The 19,755-nt window shown below is 46.1% G+C and overlaps 1 pseudogene; it reads right to left on the bottom strand.

Annotated features, from left to right (window-relative positions):
* Window positions 1–9,661: 9,661 nt before the first annotated feature.
* Window positions 9,662–18,689, bottom strand: LOC132592488 (uncharacterized protein K02A2.6-like; annotated as a pseudogene).
* Window positions 18,690–19,755: the final 1,066 nt, after the last annotated feature.

Genomic DNA, 19,755 nt, shown 5'->3' with positions numbered 1-19,755 from the left:
ACCTGCACTAGAAACCTAGGAATGGGGTGGTTTTGATAGGCAGGGGTTGCCCAGCCTCCCTAAAGCACTCTTCTGAGCCTCAGTGGGGCATCAATATTCTATCCATGTATCTCCTCAGGGTGGTCCAATTCATTCTCATGGCAAGCAGCTTCCTGCTTTGTGAGCCATAATCGGAAGAGAAGAACTTTCTGACCACTTTTATTAATAGATCTTGTAACTTGGAGTCACCTAGTAAGGTTTATACCTATACTTCTTCCCTGCAAATTATAATAGAGAGGATGTTCTTATAATTTAATCATTGCTTTAAATGTTTAAAGCTGTAGCCCTGATTTTTTCTTTCTTTTGAAAAACAACAACAACCGCACACAACCGTAGCAACACTTCCCGCTTTTTAGCATTATGGGCCATGTTTATATTGCTATGCAAATTATTCCTTGTAGAGAGTTTACAAATTTCCCCTTTCATTATTAATAGTGCTGTGAGGTCTCCCTTCGCCCCCATCCCTCTCTATCTATATTGCTTTGTGTAATACATAATTAATGCTAACTGCCTCACACTGGTCTCCGTGCCAGTTTACATTAGGATATTTTTTCTTGTCTTCTGTCTCCAGAAGATGGAAATTGGTATTCGGGGTGAATGAAAATGGTTGGATTTCTTTGTGCTGCCCCTTCCAGTACTTCCATTTGCTTGACAGAAGGGGCACCAGGGGATTTGGCTCAGTAGCACTTTGCGTCTGAAGATCTGAACTCAAGAGACGCCCCCAAATGCCATTGCATTTTAGTCCATAGCTGGGCTTTGTCACCTCCTGCAGCAGCAGCTTAGGCAGCAGGTGACAACGGGGCAGTGAAAGTAAAATGGCATCGAGAATGAAGACATTTTGGCCGATATTTGGAAGTGGAGAGATGGGAGCTAAGCCGCAAGCGCCTTTTCCCTCAAGGACAACAGCAGCAATTGAGGTGATTCCTCTGGTGGGAAACCTTCTTCAGCTCAACTGCCTCACTCCCTTCTGGGCAACTTTCTGGGGGGCGCATGACAGAGGTGGATGGGGCCAGAGCAGCTTGTGTACATTTTGTCTTTGTACAGCATGCTAGTATCCACACAGGGGGTGAAACTGCCTGTTAGTTTCCTCCTCCTTAGTTTCTGTGTTGCCCTTGCAGAACCCAGTGAGGAAGATGGTAGGGGCAAAGTTGGAATTACTTGTGTCACTAGCAGGGCCGGCTCTAGATAGACCCCTGGTGGTGCGGTGCACCAGGGCGCCGGGCCGCCATGCGGAAACCATGCTGCGCCCTGCGAGGGTGGGGGCGACGGAGTGATCTCTACCCCTTAGCGCCAGGGCGCCCGACCTGCTCGAGACTGCCCTGCTCACTAGCCCCAATGGGCACCAGCCACTGCTGTTTGGGGATTTTGGGAACTGTAGTCTATAGGTTTCTTATCCCTTCCTTAAGGTATCAATATCATAGAGGTGTGTAGGCTAGATGAACAAAAAACCAACACCTGCTTAATCTTTAGCTGTGTCCACACTATACTTTAAAGCACATTTGAAATACATTCTTTCCCTCGAAGAATCTTGGGAACTGTAGTTTGCCACACAGAGTTACAGTTCCCAGCAACCCTTAACAAACTACACTGCCCAGAATTATTTGAGAGAACGAATGAGCTTCAAATGTGATTCAGTGGTATAGTGTGGACACAACCTCTATCAGTTGAATATCTGATTTCTCAGGCTGCTGATACAGGAATAGAGTAAAATATATTTTTTAAACTGTAAGCTCTCTTTTAATAAGGAATATACTTTTCAATCTCCTTTATGGGTGGGAATAATACTATTTGAACCCAAAGATGTATAAAATGTGTAAAACTTTATCCCTAACTTGTCCTTATCCTTCCCCTCTAACCTTTCACTTCTAACTTCACACTGCATATATTTTCCTATGATAAAGGAGCTCATCACTCTTTTGTGTGTCAGCCTCCCCTCCTTTCTGTAGGTTTTTATTTAAAAAAAGTGTTTTATTACATGATATTTTCCCATGGGAAGAAACGAAACATAGCACATCCAGCTACTGTCAGATTCTAATGACCCCAACATGGTGAAAACACATTAAACAACGTATCTACCTTATGTTGATGAAGCTGTTAAGATAAGGAGGTGTTAATCATTTAGATGTTTGTGGTGGTTTTTTTTTTTTTTAAAGTAGACCATTTACACATCCCCTTTTAGAGTCAACACACACCAGAAGCCAGAACCATTTCCCCAAGAAATCATCCTTGAAATAAGAGTGTGAAGTGATTCTGATTTGCATAGATATCTTGTCCATTATTAGCAATTCCCATACATTGTCCAGCTGCCTTTTATTAGGTGGTGGTTGGGGGGATTTCCATTGTCAAGTCAGTTGAAATTTGGCTCCATTTTCAAAAGGTCTGTTAATGCCCTCTGTCCTCAGCTAACACAAGAAAATAGCAAGTGAGTTCATGGGGACTATATATCCTCTAGCGGACATTAATACAGTCATACCTCTGTTTAAGTACGCTTCGGTTTGAGTACTTTCAGTTTAAATACTCCGCGGACCTGTCTGGAACAGATTAATCCACTTTCCATTACTTTCAATGGGAAAGTTCGCTTCAGGTTAAGTACGCTTCAGGTTAAGTATGGACTTCCAGAACCAATTACACTCATACTTCGGGTTAAGTACGCTTCAGGTTGAGTACTCCGCAGACCCGTCTGGAACGGATTAATCCCCTTTCCATTACTTTCAATGGGAAAGTTCGCTTCAGGTTAAGTACGCTTCAGGTTAAGTACAGACTTCCGGAACCAATTGTGTACTTAAACCAAGGTACCACTGTATAGATAAGGACCCTTGCCCAGTGTTGTATTATCGTTGGGCATGATCACCATTTGAAACTATGCTGTTTTGTGCCTCATCTCTCCAAGTGTGTTATGTTTCTTGACAATGCATTTATACCAGAGTGTGGTACCATTTTGCCAGCATTTTAAAATTTATTTCCCTGGTGGATGGTGGAGAAAAATGAGATGGTTTTCATTTTTTTCTTCTGTTCCCCCAATACCTCCACTTTCTTTGTGGTCTAAACCACCAAACCTCTTGGGCTTGCCAATTGGAAGGTGCTCCCTCGGCCTGAAAGCAAGATGGGTGCTGCACCCCACAGTTGCCTTTGATTGGACGTAACTGTCCAGGGGTCCTTTACCTTTTTACCTAATCCATAAACAAGGCTCCATGGTTCTTGGAACCTCACTTTCCCTACTTAACCACAAAGCTCACCGGATGACCTTAGATAAGTTTCTCTTTCTTAACTTCCTTTCCCTTGCACAGCTGTTTCAAGGATAAAGAAGGGAAATCCATGTATGTATGCCATCTTGAGCCCCTTGGAGGAATGACATCATTTATGGGTATGCCAAAGCCAGGGGGGAAAGAGTTTTTGAAGAAATTAGGGTAGCGAATATTTTTGAAGACAATCTGATTGATTCAAATACATTTGTTAATTTTACACAATTTATTTGACAACTTTAGAATTCTGTGTGGGGTTGGGTGGTGTTTATTTTTGTTTTGTTTTTTTGTAATACATAGAATATATTATTTATACCTCTCCCTTAGGCCCTTTACACCTTTAATACAGGCATGGCCCAAAGTTTTACAGAAATGATACAGCACATATGAAATAAGTATATTTGCTTTCTCTGAGATTTTCAGCTGTAAAGGGGTGAAATGAATCAGAGCTCCAGCATAGGACACTGAGGTTGTAACAGAGTCAGCATACTACCTTTGTATAGCAATAACCCTTTATTATTTAAAACAATGTTAATATATTTAATATTTTTATATTATCTCAGAGTCCTTGCCAGATAGATCTCACTTTTCTTTCAACTGTCTCCAATTTGGAGTCCATTTGACCATAGTTTTTGATTAGCAGAATGGCACTGTGTATTTTGAAAGCTTTGGAGGTCTGCATGCAAATATTCAAGTTAAAGTTCTTCCATTGTATCAATCATGCCAGAATGCCTTGGGTTAGGTAAAAGGTCCAGATGAAACATAGATCACAGTAGTGATGTAGCAAATAGTCACGACACAAGGAATAATGCAGAATGCCTGTTATCAACATAGCCAGCCTCACTGTCGCTCCCTCTTAAAGTCTCTGTCTTGTTTTGCTCAATTTACTACAAAACAAGTGTTTCCACTTCCTACCCTGAAGGGTCAAGTGAGCTCATAAAAAACCTGTCTGTCTCCCTGCATCATCACTAAGAGTGCCCATCAGGCCAAAATGGGAGCTTGTTTCCTGTTGCCTAGCAATAGGAGATGATGTCTAAACTAGACAGGAGACAGACAGAGGTTAATCCCACAGGGCTGAGAGAGTGTTAGTGACATGTTTGAACTAGTAAGAAGAGCACATGGTGTTTAGATGTGTTGTGAGTCAGGGTAAATGTCTGTATTTCTGTGTGCAATAACCACAGGTTTGTGAGATAGGCAGACATTCTATCTAGGATCTGCAGAATCACTCCGGAGTATTACAGCCCTCTGAAAGAGAGGTGGTGTGATTTCATGTTATTTTTTAATTAATTTTCCAAATTATTACAAATCAAACCATATTAATTTAATGCAATTTCTTAAAATCAGGTTTCCCACTCCTGTTCCTGTGATTTCAAGTAGTACTTTAAGGAAACCATTACTCAAGCTGGTGTAACAAAGAACAACATTTTACTACTTGGGGAAGTGTAGGGAGACATAGCCTGGTCCCATCCATCTGCCAGAGGATTAAAGGCCACTGGAAGATTACATCCTCTGTCCCAGGAAGAACATCAGAGCAAGGAGGAAAGCAGCCTAGCTTCAACCATCAGCCACAGAAATGGAAACCAGGAAGCTCTCTCCCTCCCTCTCTCCCTCTCCCTCCCTCCCTCTCTTTCCCACCCCGATTCTCTGGCAGACCGACCACTCTGCTCCAATTCTCAGTTGCTTTTAGACTGCAGAATTCAATCTGAGCCATCGGTAGAGAACTAGGTGCCATTAGATTGTGTGTATATATGGAGATTTTTGTGAGGTGTGTGTGTATTATTGAAATATATTCTAAGATACATTAAAGATCACTAAACATTACATATAAATCTTTGACATAAACAAATAATAACTAGGTGGGGCTTTTCCTTATATGCAACTTACTTTGGATCAGACTGCATGCCAGTTGCTGAAAGCCACATGAGGAGGGGAGAGTGCTCTTGTGTTTGGGTCCCGCTTGCTGGTTTTTTACATGTATCTGGTTAACCACTACGAGAATGGGATGCCGGACCAGATTGGCCAATGGCCAGATCTAGCAGCCTGCTCGTATGTTGTTAAGGTGCTCCAGGGGATGGATCAACAGCCATCTTCCTGCTGGGATGCTGGCTTTGTCAGTGCTGAACAGTGCCAACCTCCTGAGGTATGCTCTGTGTGGTACGCACAAGTCTGGTACACTGCAGGAATAGAGCAGTTGAGTGGAACTCAGCTTTCTCTTCCCCTGCTGCAAAGTGCAAAGAAAAGAGGGCAGCCAGGCCAGTGTTTCATGCATCTGCAGTATAATGCGGAGAGGCTTGCCAAGAGGTTTTGCCTGGCTCAAAACTCATCGTATCAGTTTACAGAGCTCTCACAAAATATTATGCAAGAACAGCTCTTGGGAAGCTAGAAGTGTGTGGGGGGGGGGGAGAGAGGACAAGCAGAAGCCCTATTTGGGCATTAGATAAGTCTCACACAACTGAGATCGTGTAAGGGAATGTGGGGACAAAGGTCACATTACTATGCCCGTCCCTATTTGCCCTCTTTGTTGGAGGGCAAATCTGCAGTGAAGAGCTTGCTGTGCTACAGAAGACTTTCTGAGCAATGTAGAACTATGATCATGCAAAGTTCTCAATCGGGCAGGGAGACAGCAGGAGCACAACAAACCCAAATGTATTCCGTAGCAGGTGGAGTAAGTATGCTCATGCTGATCCTCATCATCATCCCTTGAAGGACCCAATTCCTTAAGATGGCTAGGGTCTGTCACAGATACGTAAGTATAACGTATATGTTAGTTTTCATACTTATACACTGTTTGCTTCAGTCAGTGTTGGTTGGCCTAAGGTCTCAGGAAGAGCCTCTTTCAAAGTGAAGGTGGAGGAATGAGGTTGTTCTAAAAAAGATAGTCAACACCTGTGTTCTCAGGGACTACTCTATTCTCCACACAGTAGTTTGGGGGCTTGGAAGTGCATTTCACTGAACACATGGACTTCTGAACGGTTGCTGAGACTCTGTAATAAAGTTGGCACCACCTAGCAGTAAATAAGAGCATCACAGTTATGGAAAGCACCACAGAGGCCTAGCTGTGGGACATTATATAAAAATCGAATGGCACAAGTTAAGTCTGGATGTATTTGTCTCTTGTAATCAGAATCTGAGCAAAGCAGCTTCTTACAATAAGTTGGTTACAATTTGGGCAGGGTTGTCCATCATGGTTGGTCCTGGGAACTAAAATTCTGGGGCGGGGGAAATATTACAAGGTGCATGCATGTGCACATGCGCCAACATCACAAGCCAGGAGGAAACAGACACATTTTCCTTCCAAAAGCTTAGTGAAAATGCTGAGAAATACGAAGCCAGTTCCATATATAACCAGGAGGAATTTGCCGCTCTGCTAATCCAGTGTATGTAGGAAGAAGGACAGAGTTACCTTACTGTGCGTTGAGGGACTGCCACACTACCATGCATTAGGTTTCCCAGAGGTTGTCACATGTTGTGGGCTAATCCTTCCACCATCTGAACTGATCTTGATTCCCTTTCCGTTTGTTTATCTCCTCTCCTGCTTTAGCTGTTGCTGCCAGAATATCTGATTCATCTTATTCTCCCTGTCTGACCTCTTTCCTTTCAGGCAGGGAGCCTTTTGTCTATCATCCTTGGACTCAAGTGACCTATTCTTATGAGTTTATCTCGCATTGATTAATGCAATGTTAGAAATTTTCAATTTTTCATGAATTCTAGGAGCTGATCACATTGGGTCACCGACAAAGCCTTTTGGCCTGAAGAAATGTGCAGTGCTACCTCATATTTTTTAAAGCATGTAATAACAACAACAACAACAACAACAACAACAACAACAACAACAATATAATTTCATTTTTTATACCCTGCCCATCTGGCTGTGTTTCCCCAGCCACTCTGGGTGGTTTACAGTACATATACAGGGCTGCCTTCAAATGTCATTAACAAACTTGCTAGTTTTTTCCCCCACCTAGTATGAACAGTCAGCAGTACAGTAAAAGAATTATGCTAAACCAGCTTCCAGGTCATGTAGACAGCATGACAAAGCCACTTCTGGCAAACCAGAGTAGCACACGGAAACGCCGTTTACCTTCCCACTTGGAGTGGTACCTATTTATCTACTTGCACTTTGACGTGCTTTCAAACTGCTAGGTTGGCAGGAGCTGGGACCAAGCAACGGGAGCTCACCCCATCGCGGGGATTCGAACTGCCGACCTTATGATCAGCAAGCCCTAGGCTCTGTGGTTTAACCTACAGCGCCACCTGTGTCCCTATAAACACAGGTACTTTGGCATAACTAGGGAGTCTCCTGAGTATGACGAAAACACAACCATTGTTTTGGGGCTGCTTTGATTTCAACCACCTGAGTTCACAATTGGCAAAAATGATACCTAAAAATTGTAAACAATGCAAGCACTTCACGGACATTATCTTCCAGTGTTAAAAACTGAGATATGAAAACTAGGAGCCAAATGGTACGGTAAACCTAGGTTGTGGGGGCCAGAATCTAGGTGCACTTAGGTGCACAAAATAAGTCTAGGTGCACTTATTTTTATAACAATAATACAATGCTGAAAATGAATGAACTGCAGCTAAAATCTTATGTTCATTTTCCACATGGTCGTCATCTGAAGGCTGCAAAAACAAAGCTGTACTTCCCCTGCCTGCCCCCCATATATTCTAATGAGGGTCTCTTCTCCAGTCTTCGGAGAGTGGCTGGAAGTGGGGAGGCAGAAAAAGGTTCTCCTTTTCTTCAAGCAGTGGCAGTGCCCAGAGCTCAGAAACTGCTCACATTAATGAAATACCCTGTCACAAAACGTGCCTAAAACAATGGGAGTTTCGAACGCAGTTATCCTGTAAGACTTGCAAAATTCTATGGGGTTTCTCAACGTTGTGATCTCCACAATGCAGATAGAAGTCTGAGGCTGAGAAGCAGTGGCTTGCATAATCACAGTAGTGGCCAGATTCAAATCAGGGGCATCTTCTTGACGCATGCTGCATTAACATAACCGCTGCACTGCAGACTTCTTTGGGCGTTCTGTTTCTATGCTTGATAGCAATCACAGAAGGGAAAACAGGAGTGCACTGCCAAGACTTCTTGTGCATCACTATCATTGGAAAACGAAAAAGCAACCCGCTGCAAGTACTCTACTGGTGGACACTCCTTTTGTGATTTTAAACCCTAATTATGCAGGTTGTGAATTACAAAGGAATTCAAAGAGTAGAGGATATCCTCTGCATCATAATTTAGCTTTCCAATTTATGGTAGTTTGGAATAACAACAACAACAACAACAACAACTTTTTTATACCCTGCCCATCTGGCTGGGATGCCAAGAGTAGAGGACATTCCCTGCATCAGAATGTAGCTTTCCAATTTATGGTGGGTAATAATAATAATAATAATAATAATAATAATAATAATAATAATTTATACTCTGCCTATCTGGCTGGGCTTCCCCAGCCACTATGGGCGACTCCCAATAGAATATTAAAAACACAATAAATACATCAAACATTAAAAACTTCCCTAAAAAAGCGATGCCCTTGAAAGGATGGGGCTTTGCACTGCACTCCCACCCTTCTGCATGTAATTGTTAATGACACATAGAAATAGGACACCACCCTTGCATTCTAGCTGCTGAAGAAAAGTGATGAAAGGAATTTCATCCTTTGGCAAGTGTCACAACAAGGCACACACTCTGTGGCATCATTGTGGGGCCAAGCTCTACCACCTCCAGAAGTCCAACTACAGGGTGGACTTCTGTTCTTCATCTTGCTGTTGTTGATATAATTATATATTTATTGATACCCTGACTTTTCCCCTGTTGGGACTCAAGGCGGCTTACAGTGAAAAACAAGAAATGCTGAAAACATTTTTTTAATCATCAAAAAAGAATTAAACATTGATAGAATGAAAACTATATCTGTATCCATCTATCTATAATCTGTAATCTGTTTGAAACATACAAATAACAACAATAAAAACAGCACGGCACCAGCCCTTTCATTAAAAGCAATCCGTTCCCAAAAGCCAGTTGGAAGAATAAGGTCTTCACCTGTTGGTAGAACAAGGAGGGAGACAGTCTAGCTTATTCAGTGAGGGAGTTAAATCTCTAACTAAAGTGCTAAGACCAAGAGGCACTTAGCTGTCTGCATGAAAAGGATTCAGGAATGGATTCTCTCAGGGATCAGTGCCACAGTCCAAGAGAGGTTCTGCTATAGCATCTGGGACGCCTTAAGGACTTAAATGTCTACTTAAAAGAAATGATCTGAACCTTGGGGCAGGGGGAGAAAATAAATGCCAAATAGAGCACAGCTTCAGGAGAAGAGCAGGATAAAGTACTTCACTTACCTCCCATAAAATTAACCATGAAATGTTTTGAGTCCTTATGAAAAGCTCTGCAAACAGACACAGACACAGACACAGACACAGACACAGACACAGACACACAGACACACACACACACACACACACACACACACACACACACTTGGAGGGCACGAAACAAAAATAGTCATTTCTTTCAAACTTTAAAATCACTTGTAGATGATGGAAGCCACCCAAATGCTCATTGACGTAGAGAGACACTAGGGAAGGATCATTAATTATGTGTCAAGATGTTATGTAATAAGCTTAATGTTGTGTAAAAATATCTCAGTAACGGTGCAATGTACAGGAATTAATTACAACATCATCTTGAGTTGGCAAAATGAGGAGGGGGGGGGAGATGGCTCTCTGTTTTATTTTCCATTTATGCTGAAGTGGGGTGGGGTGTGTGTGTTGGATGGAGGAGTCAGCGAAGATTAATGAATAGTCATTCTTGTGCAATCTATGGAACACCACAGGGGATGCCATAGTTTGCAGTTTATACTGCTAACTTCTAAAGGTCAGCATGTACCATGTTGACTGTGACACCAGTGACTGTAGGGAGTTGCTCAGTCACATGGAGATACTTTCTGTGGTTTTGTGTGTGTGTGTGTGTATGTGTGTGTGTTCTTCGGAACTATTTATACTAACAGGAAAGAAACAATGCTGTCACTGTTCCATCCAGATCATTACTCCTATTTCAATATCAAAGAACTGTATTTGTTATTATGTGCAACACCTCCTTTTTAACTTACAGCACAACCAAATGTTTGCAAGGGTGCATTAGCTTTATTGCCATATCTTGATTGTCTTGCTTTTAGCAGATATCGGATTTGAAATCTGGCTAACTGTCAAAAATCCTATATCCCGCATGTCACTTACTTACTCAACACTGCCAGAAATGTAACACCACTGCATGTCCATGATCAAATGCTGAAGTATAATAAAAAGACAAGGATGTCACCTTTCCACCTCCAAACAGATAATCAGCACTTTCAAAGATGACTGCAGTTTCTTTAAGCATATTGAGTGCTCTAGGTGCTGGGTAAGAAAACTTTCTCTTCTACAGCACCTTTTCACCCTCGTAAGTCAATACCCAAAAAGCAAGCCATGCACAGAGATCTCTTTCGAACAAGCCATCTTTCAGGATGGCTTGAGAAACGTATCTGTGTCCCTTAAATGATGGTACAAAAACATCCCCATCATGAATTATACTTTATTCCCTAGTGTATATAGCATGCCAAGTTCAAGAATGAACTCGAAGCAGCAAATCTTATTGCTCCTCAAATCTAGATGTGTATATACAGGTGTCTCTTTGTGTATGAATGCGCTGACGTGATTTTGGTGTCTGGCCACTGCTATTAAGTGGACGCTCTTCTGTTGGCAGCGATTATTTGCGGCCTCTTCCTTTCCAACACCTGCAAAGTATTTCAGTTCTATTGATACAAGGCGTCTCCATTAAGTGAATGGCCATGGGATGGAAAGGGATAGGGTAAGGGCGCTTTGCTGATCGTTTACAGAGATAAAGCAGGACCGCTATTTTCACTTGTTCAAGAAACAAACTATCTGAGAACTATATGCTTGTCAAGCCAAAGTTATTTTTGGCAGTCCTCTATGGAAAGCTGTGGATTTTGTTTTGCCACATACGATCCCTAGAGTCACTTTTGATTTAGACAGAGCTGTTCAGCCATGCTCTGGGGAAAGAAGAGTAGGGGCAGGCTGTATTTGGAATATTGTATTCCAATAATACATTTTCATAGTCGATATGGGCTCTCCCTTCTGGGCCCTAAACAGTATTTCTAGCTAATGTGTGCGTATTTATAAAAAGTCGCCAACCCTGAGTCAAAATGAAGTGATTTGTTTTGCAGATGTTGAAAGGAATATCAACACCGAGGATCTGGAAGGTAAGGAGTTAGAAGGACGTATCAGATGTCCTACCACAGCCTTTGCCAACCTCTCCAGATGTTTTGGACAGCAGTTCCCAGCAGCTCTAGGCACCACAACCATGAAGGACATTGCAGTTTAAAAATTCTGGAGGGCGCTGGGTTGGTGAAGTCTGTTGTAAAAGTTAACAAAGTGTGGGAAGTTTGTGATCCTCGGAAATTTGCACTGTCAACTTTGAAAATCTCTCACTGTGAATGTAGCAAAAAAAGGGGGGGTGTTTTCCCCCATTAATTAATTTATAATTTACAGCATATTTCAGATTAGGGGTTTCAAACTCATGAAGCCAAGACTGATGTGTCACACAGCAAGAATTCTACATAGACAGTTCATTGAAAGCCAGCCCACAGGTTCAACGAGAACTCGAATATTTTTCTAATGGACGGTTTTGATTTCACCATGTTTTTGCACTGTAAGAACAGCAGTATGATTTTGTTATTAATATGATTTCCCCCTTCCATTTTGGTTCCAAATCACTGTTTTTGCGTAAAATACACATAGCAGCTATGTTTAAGGAGTAGTGATGTTTATGGGTAATTATAGGGTAGCGTTTTCAGAACTCTTATTATCTAGTCTTACTTAGGTCTTCTGGAAAAGGGGGGGAGGGAACCCACCACATTTCATAGCATATTCTTAGAAAACAACTAGGTGTTTTGCAAAGATACCCTGCAAAAGATACAGCTCATATACATTACCGTTGCCCCTATGAAACTGTCACCCCATACAGATGCAAACTGCTAAACTATAAAATTAGACCTTTCTCCCTGAAATATATAAATATGAAGGCCATGTTCAATTCCTCCTTAATGTTCTCATGACTCCTGTGCCTTGGGATTTGAAAGTGAGCCCAACAGGAAGGAGCAAGAGCCTCATTTCCCCAGTCACCACCTCAGTTGCTCCCATAAGTGTTGTCCCTACTGCCGCCTTCTTCTCAATGTTAACATACTGTACATGTGTACACATGTGCAGATGTATTGATGATGAGAATATAGCAACAGTCTGGGGCTGGGATGTCAGCATCAGATACTAGCAAGATAGCCGTGGTGGCAGTTCCAGACTTACCTTGGGTTGAAATTCCTTCAGTAGCACCTTAAAGACCAACTAAGTTTTTATTTTGGTATGAGCTTTCGTGTGCATGCACACTTCTTCAGATACAGTGAAATAGAAGTCCCCAGGCACTTATGTAGAGAAGGGGTGGGGAGGGGTGGGGATGGGGAGGGGAGATCACTCAGAAGGGTGGTGGAAGTGGGTGATTGACTGACTGATAGCTGTTGATGACCGAAAACGACTGCAAATAGTTTTGCATGAAAAAGCAAGGGTTGAGATGGCTGAAGATCGCTTATCATGTGTAATGAGATAAGAATCCGATATCTCTGTTCAAACCAGGTCCCTCCATGGTTTTGAGCTTGGTGATAAGTTGTAATTCAGCATCTTCTCTTTCCAGTCTATTTCTGAAATTCTTTTGTAGTAAGACAGCTACTTTGAGATCTTGTATAGAATGTCCTGGGAGATTGAAGTGTTCTCCTACTGGTTTTTCTGTCTTCTGGTTCCTGATGTCAGATTTATGTCCATTTATCCTTTGGCGTAGGGTTTGGCCTGTTTGTCCAATATAGAGAGCTGAAGGGCACTGTTGGCATTTGATGGCATACACAATGTTAGAAGATGAGCAATTAAATAGTCCTGAGATGGTATGTTGGATGTTGTTGGGGCCAGTAATGATGTTGTCCGGGTGTATGTGGCAGCAAAGTTGGCAAACCCAGATGGAGTTGGAAAGAGGCTAATGGATGTGTATTTTTGGTCTCAACCATGTGTTAACTCCCTCTCCGCTAGCTCTGTCAGTGTGTGTGTGTGTGTGTGTGTGTGTGTGTGTGTGTGTGTGTGTTTCTTTACTCTATGTTTCCAAAATCTCTTTCCTGTTTCAAATTCCCAATCTTGTTCTCCTCCTCCTTTTCACTATCTCACTCTAACCCCTGCCTCCATATCAAATTTTCCTTTCAACAATTCGGCCATGCAAACATCAGAATGATCACAAAGTTATTGTTTTCAGGTCTCGTGGAGTTAGACCCTAGGATGTTTTTGCTGATAAATGAGCAGTTTTGTTGAATGAATGGTAATGCAGCATTCATTTGGGGGAGGGGTATATTGGTATGTCATAATGGAATGGGGTGTGTGGAATTTCATTTTATGAAGAGGTGCTGAGAGGTGATTCTTTGTGTTCTTACTAGATAATGGCATCACATACTGAAATGTACTCGGAGTCGAGAGTGAATTTCATGCTCTTTATTCAGCTCATAGTCATCAAGGAGAAGAGGAGAAGAAGAATGGCTCTTTTCCCAAAACCATCTGCTTATATACATTATTTACACAATGGGCCTTGCGTGATTGGCTACTTCAGGGCTACACCTGTGGGCCAATTATATTGTGGATTGACTTCTGCCTGCAGCCTGATTGGCTGCTCCTACAGGCCAATCAGGTAGCAGATTCACTTCTGCCAGCCGCCTGATTGGCTGCTCCAGCAGGCCAATCAGGTTGCGGATTCACTTCCACCTGGAGTTGGATTGGGTAGCTCCCGCTGATTCTGAATCCTATTGTTCTAGGATTCAGCTCAGTACATAACACCCCTCCCCTCTAAGTTCCAGTCCTGCCCGGGAAGTTGCATTCGTAGTCCCCAAGGTCTGCTGGCCGCCTCCGTGTGCGTTGTGGCCTGGGGTGTTCCTTGGTCAGGGGTTCTGGTTCTGGCTCGTGTTCCGAGGCTGCTGGCTGTGCCGGGGCTGTCTGGTCTGGCGCCACTGAACCACTAGGTTGTGGCTCTGGTTCCGGTGTCCTTCCAGCCTCGGGGCGCCCCTCTGTGCCTACTGCTTCTGCTTCCCCTGTCCACCCCTCTCGCTCTACAGGCCTCACTGCCCTGCTGTCCCCTTGGGACCCCTCTGTCCCGCTCTCCTCCCGGGTTCCTCCTGGGAATCGTCGCCGTAGCTGGTCGCAGTGGCGGCGCCAACATTGCCCCCCTTCCGTTAGTACCTCGTACGACACGGGACCGGTCACCTTGGTGACTGTGGCGGGTACCCATGCTGGGCCTGCCCCAAAATTCTTTGCGTACACTGCGTCCTGGGCCACAAATGTCCGGGGGTTCCTGCCTTTCCCCACCACTACCTCATCCTGAGCTCTGTCGGGGTGAAGTCGGTCCTGTCTAGTTGCAAGGCGCCGGCCCATTAGTAGTTCAGCTGGGCTCCGGCCCGTCGTTGTGCTTGGGGTGCTGTGCTGTGCTAGAAGAAATGCGGCAAGGCGGTATTCCCAGTCCCCTTGTGTCATGCGGCGGAGGCTGTCCTTGGTGGTCCGCACCATGCGCTCCGCTTGGCCATTGGTGGCAGGGTGGAATGGTGCTGAGCAGATGTGGCGGATGGCGTTCTGCGCTGTGAAGATCTGGAACTCCTCTGACGTGAATGCGGTTCCATTGTCCGAGACGAGGGTGTCAGGGAGCCCGTGGGTTGCAAAAAGCTTACGTAGTACCCGGATGGCTGCCGCCGTAGAAGTGGACGGTACCAGTGCGACCTCCAGCCATTTGGTGTAGGAATCCACCACTATGAAGAATGTTTTTCCCTGGAAGGGGCCAGCGAAGTCCACGTGCAAGCGTGACCATGGATGTCGGGCGGACTCCCAGAGCTGGACTGGGGCCCTTGGGGGATCCGGGCGGGATTCTTGGCAGGTCTGGCAGTGTTGGACCCAGGCCTCTATCTCTCTGTCAATCCCCGGCCACCACACATAACTCCTGGCAAGGGCCTTCATCCTCACTACCCCTGGGTGTGTCTCGTGTAGGGCTGTGAGGACCCTTTTGCGGAGGGGCTGGGGAACAACAACCCTGCTTCCCCATAACAGGCACCCCTTGTGGGCCGACAGTTCATGTTTGCGGTTTGTGTAGCCAGCGAATTCTGGCCCGGGGCTGCTGCTGGGCCATCCTCGCCACACCCAGTCCAGGACCCGGGAGATGACCCTATCTTTTGTGGAATGGTGCGCAACTTCTTGTGCCTGAATGGGTCGGTCGGGAAGCAGCTCCAGGGTCATAACCTCTTGCACAGGCGCTGGGTCGGGGCCTGTTTCTGGTAGTGGTAGCCTGCTGAGGGCGTCTGCGTGGCCCATCGCCTTCCCAGGGCGGTGGATTAGTGCATACTGGTAGCCGGCAAGGAAAATTGACCACCTGAGGACACGTGGAGACAACACTTGGGGGGTCTGCTTCTCGGGGGCAAACAGGCCAAGCAACGGCTTGTGGTCAGTCACTATGGTAAAGGGCCGCCCGTACAAGAAATCATGGAATTTTTTTACGCCCTTCACGATTGCCAGACCCTCCTTGTCAATCTGTGAGTAGTTTCGTTCGGCTGCAGCAAGCGTCTGGGAGAAGTATGCCACCGGCACCTCTCTTCCATCCGGGAGTTGGTGTCCCAGGACAGCGCCGATGCCATAGGGAGAGGCGTCGCATGCCAGCACCACTGGCAGCCTCTCGTCAAAGTGTGCCAAGACCGAGTTCGAGACGAGCAAGTCCTTGACTGCCTGGAATGCGGCCCTTTGTCGCTGGCCCCACACCCAAGGGGCCCTTTTATCTAGGAGTCTGTGTAGGGGCTCCGCTACCGCTGCCTTATGGGGAAGGAAGGCATCGTAAAAGTTCAATAGTCCCAAGAATGACTGAAGTTCGGGCTTGCTCTTGGGCGCTGGGGCCTCACAAATGGCCCGTACCTTGTCACCGGTTGGATGGACCCCTTCTGCGTCCACCTTAAATCCCAGAAAGTCCACCTGCGGCACTCCCAGTAAACACTTTTCCCGCTTCACCTTGAGGCCCGCCGTCTGGAAACGGTGCAGGACGGAGCGGAGGCGGTCCTCAAATTCCTCTGGTGTGGGCCCGGCGATCAGTACATCATCGAAGAAGGGGGTGACGCCAGGAATCCCTTTAAGGAGAGAGTCCATTAGATTCTGGAATATGCCTGGTGCCACGCTAACGCCAAATTGCAGCCGCTTTACTCTGAATGCCCCTCTGTGCATCACAATCGTCTGAGCCTCTGCTGTGGCTTCGTCCACAGGCAACTGTTGATACGCTTGGGCCAAGTCCAGTTTGCCAAAGATTTTTTTGACCCAGCCAGGGTGGCGAGGACATGGCTGACCACTGGCACTGGGTATGCATGGGCCGTGAGAGCCTTGTTTATGGTGCATTTGTAGTCTGCACAGATGCGGACCGAACCGTTAGGCTTGACGGGTGTGACAATTGGAGTTTCCCAGGGGGCGTTGGGCACCGGCTCCAGCACTCCTTGCTCCACGAGCCGGTCCAATTCCTCGTCTATGCGGGGTTTCAGGGCGAACGGGACCCGGCGGGCCTTGTGCCTGATGGGTCGTACAGCGGGGTCTAGCTGTAGGGCAATGGGGGGTCCTGTATATCGTCCCAATGCCCCATCGAAAACCCCTGGAAACTCTTTGCATATGGCGTCCACGTCCACTTGTAAGCTAGTGTGGTTCACCCCGGTAACGGCTAGCCCCAGAGGTCCAAACCATGCCAGTCCCAGTAAGCTAACGTAGGGGCCCTTAACTACCAGCAAGTCCAATTGTTGCTTTCGCCCTTGATATTGCACCCACCCCCATTGTAGGGACCTTACGTTTCTGGAAGTCCCGGAGGGTGAATGGGGCCGGCCTTAGTTTGGGACCCCCATTAGGGCACAGTTCCCTTAATGTTCGGGCCGAGATTATGGATAGAGTTGAACCCGTGTCCAGCTCCATGCGGCATGGGGCTCCCTCTATCTGTACCTCTATATAAATTTTCTCTGTGCTGGGATGGGGCAACTGGAATACCTGGTAGTCCGTGATCTCCGTCGAGTTGCCTTGGTGCATGGTGCCGTGTGACCTGGGGCTCCTGGGTCGGTCATCTGATGCTTGTCGACGGGTGAGTCGAGCCCGACACACCCGGGCGATGTGTCCCAATTTTCGGCACTGCCTGCACTCTGCATTGCGGAAACGACAGGTCCTCCTCTCGTGGTTCTCCCCGCAGCTTGCACAGTTCCCTCCTTCTCGTCGAGGCTGCTGTGGTGTGTGTGCTGCTTGAGTGCGCCGCTGTACTCGGTGTACTTTCTCCCTGTCAGATTCGGATTCGTCGGTGAGGTCTTCGTGGTAGACCCTCGGTTGGGATGGCGGGGCCGGTCGTGCCTCTTGCGTTGACCTCTCGGCGGCTTCGGTTGCCAGGGCTTCCTCCAGAGCAATCTGGAACGTGAGGTCTTTTTTTGCGTAGAGGCGTCGTTGCAACATCTCGTCCCTCAGGCCACCGACGAGGCGGTCACGAAGCATGTTCTCCAACTCTGAGAAGTTGCATAGCCGGGCGGCTTGGCGGAGGGAGGTCACAAACCCAGTTATGGTTTCCCCCGGGGCTTGCCGCTTTGCGTAGAAGGCATTTCGGCAAGCTACCACCGAGGGCTGTGGTGAGAAGTGCTCCTTCAGCCGTTCCATTATTGTTTTGTAAGAGACGGTAGCGACATCTCTAGGTGCAAGGAGAGCCCGGGCGATTTCAAACGTCTCCTCTCCACAGACGCTGAAGATTGTCGCCCTCTTCATGGCATCGTTGGTGACTTCTTTCGCTTGCAGGAGGAAGTTGAAACGGGCGGCGTACCCTTCCCAGTCTCCTGATGCTGGTTTGAATGGCGAGAAGCTGCTGTCGGTTGCCATTCTGGGTTCCTTGGGTCCTGGAGCTGAAGCCTGGATGCACGGTGCGATGCAGCGGTGCAGCAGGTGGCGGTGCTGCGGTGCAGTGCGTGGTGGCGGTCAGCTCAGCAGGATCCCACCTTCGTCGCCAGTGAAATGTACTCGGAGTCGAGAGTGAATTTCATGCTCTTTATTCAGCTCATAGTCATCAAGGAGAAGAGGAGAAGAAGAATGGCTCTTTTCCCAAAACCATCTGCTTATATACATTATTTACACAATGGGCCTTGCGTGATTGGCTACTTCAGGGCTACACCTGTGGGCCAATTATATTGTGGATTGACTTCTGCCTGCAGCCTGATTGGCTGCTCCTACAGGCCAATCAGGTAGCAGATTCACTTCTGCCAGCCGCCTGATTGGCTGCTCCAGCAGGCCAATCAGGTTGCGGATTCACTTCCACCTGGAGTTGGATTGGGTAGCTCCCGCTGATTCTGAATCCTATTGTTCTAGGATTCAGCTCAGTACATAACACATACCCTGATAGGCTTCCTTGAGATGTTATGAACTGTTCATGTTTATAAAAGGCTTCCCTTCTGAAATGTCTGCTGTGTACAGATAATGTGAATGTTGTGGTGTGTGTGTGTGTGTGTGTGTGTGTGTGTGTGTGTGTGTGTGTGAAGTACAGTGGTACCTCGGTTTAAGTACACAATTGGTTCCGGAAGTCTGTACTTAACCTGAAGCGTACGTAACCTGAAGTGAAATTTCCCATTGAAAGTAATGGAAAGTGGATTAATCCGTTCCAGATGGGTCCGCGGAGTACTTAAACTGGAAGTACTCGAACCGAAGCGTACTTAAACTGAGGTATGACTGTAATGCTTTTGCTGCTGCTCCTCCCACCCCATTTTTATTCCTTTTGAAATCCATGCTGCCAGTTGTTTTAAGAGTTAGGGATATATTTAAAGCCAACTGGGTCCCCCCTCCCTGAAGTACTACTCCCTTACCAGTGACACGGCTTTGCAACACGGTGCTACCACCACCACCACTTGCCTCCCAGCGCCGGGCACCAACAGCCAGTGGAAGAAGCTGCAAACACTCAAGACGCCTGTTAGGAACCAAAAATTGGCCCCTCTGTATATTGGCCAATCACAGACCCAGAGGCAGAACTTTGAGGGGTGGAACGGATTGGGCTCCAGCCAGAGTCTTCACTAAGGTCCACTCGCCTGGCACCACAGTCACTTCTCAGACCCCACTCCACCTTTTCTTAATTCCTGTTTCTTTTGGTTGGTTGCTTTTCTTGACCCTGCTATGGTTAATTTAGTAACCGTATTAGTAATACTCCTTAGTAATACTAAGGAGGTATTTCCACTTTTATCTGTGTCTTCTTCTTCTTCTTCTTCTTCTTCTTCTTCTTCTTCTTCTTCTTCTTCTTCTTCTTCTTCTTCTTCTTCTTCTCCTCCTCCTCCTCCTCCTCCTCCTCCTCCTCCTCCTCCTCCTCCTCCTCCTCCTCTCC

The sequence above is a fragment of the Zootoca vivipara genome, chromosome 7, assembly GCF_963506605.1.
Source record: "Zootoca vivipara chromosome 7, rZooViv1.1, whole genome shotgun sequence".
Classification (NCBI taxonomy): Eukaryota; Metazoa; Chordata; class Lepidosauria; order Squamata; family Lacertidae; genus Zootoca; species Zootoca vivipara.
Note: the sequence above shows the minus strand (reverse complement) of the source record. Positions and strands in the feature narration are given on the sequence as shown.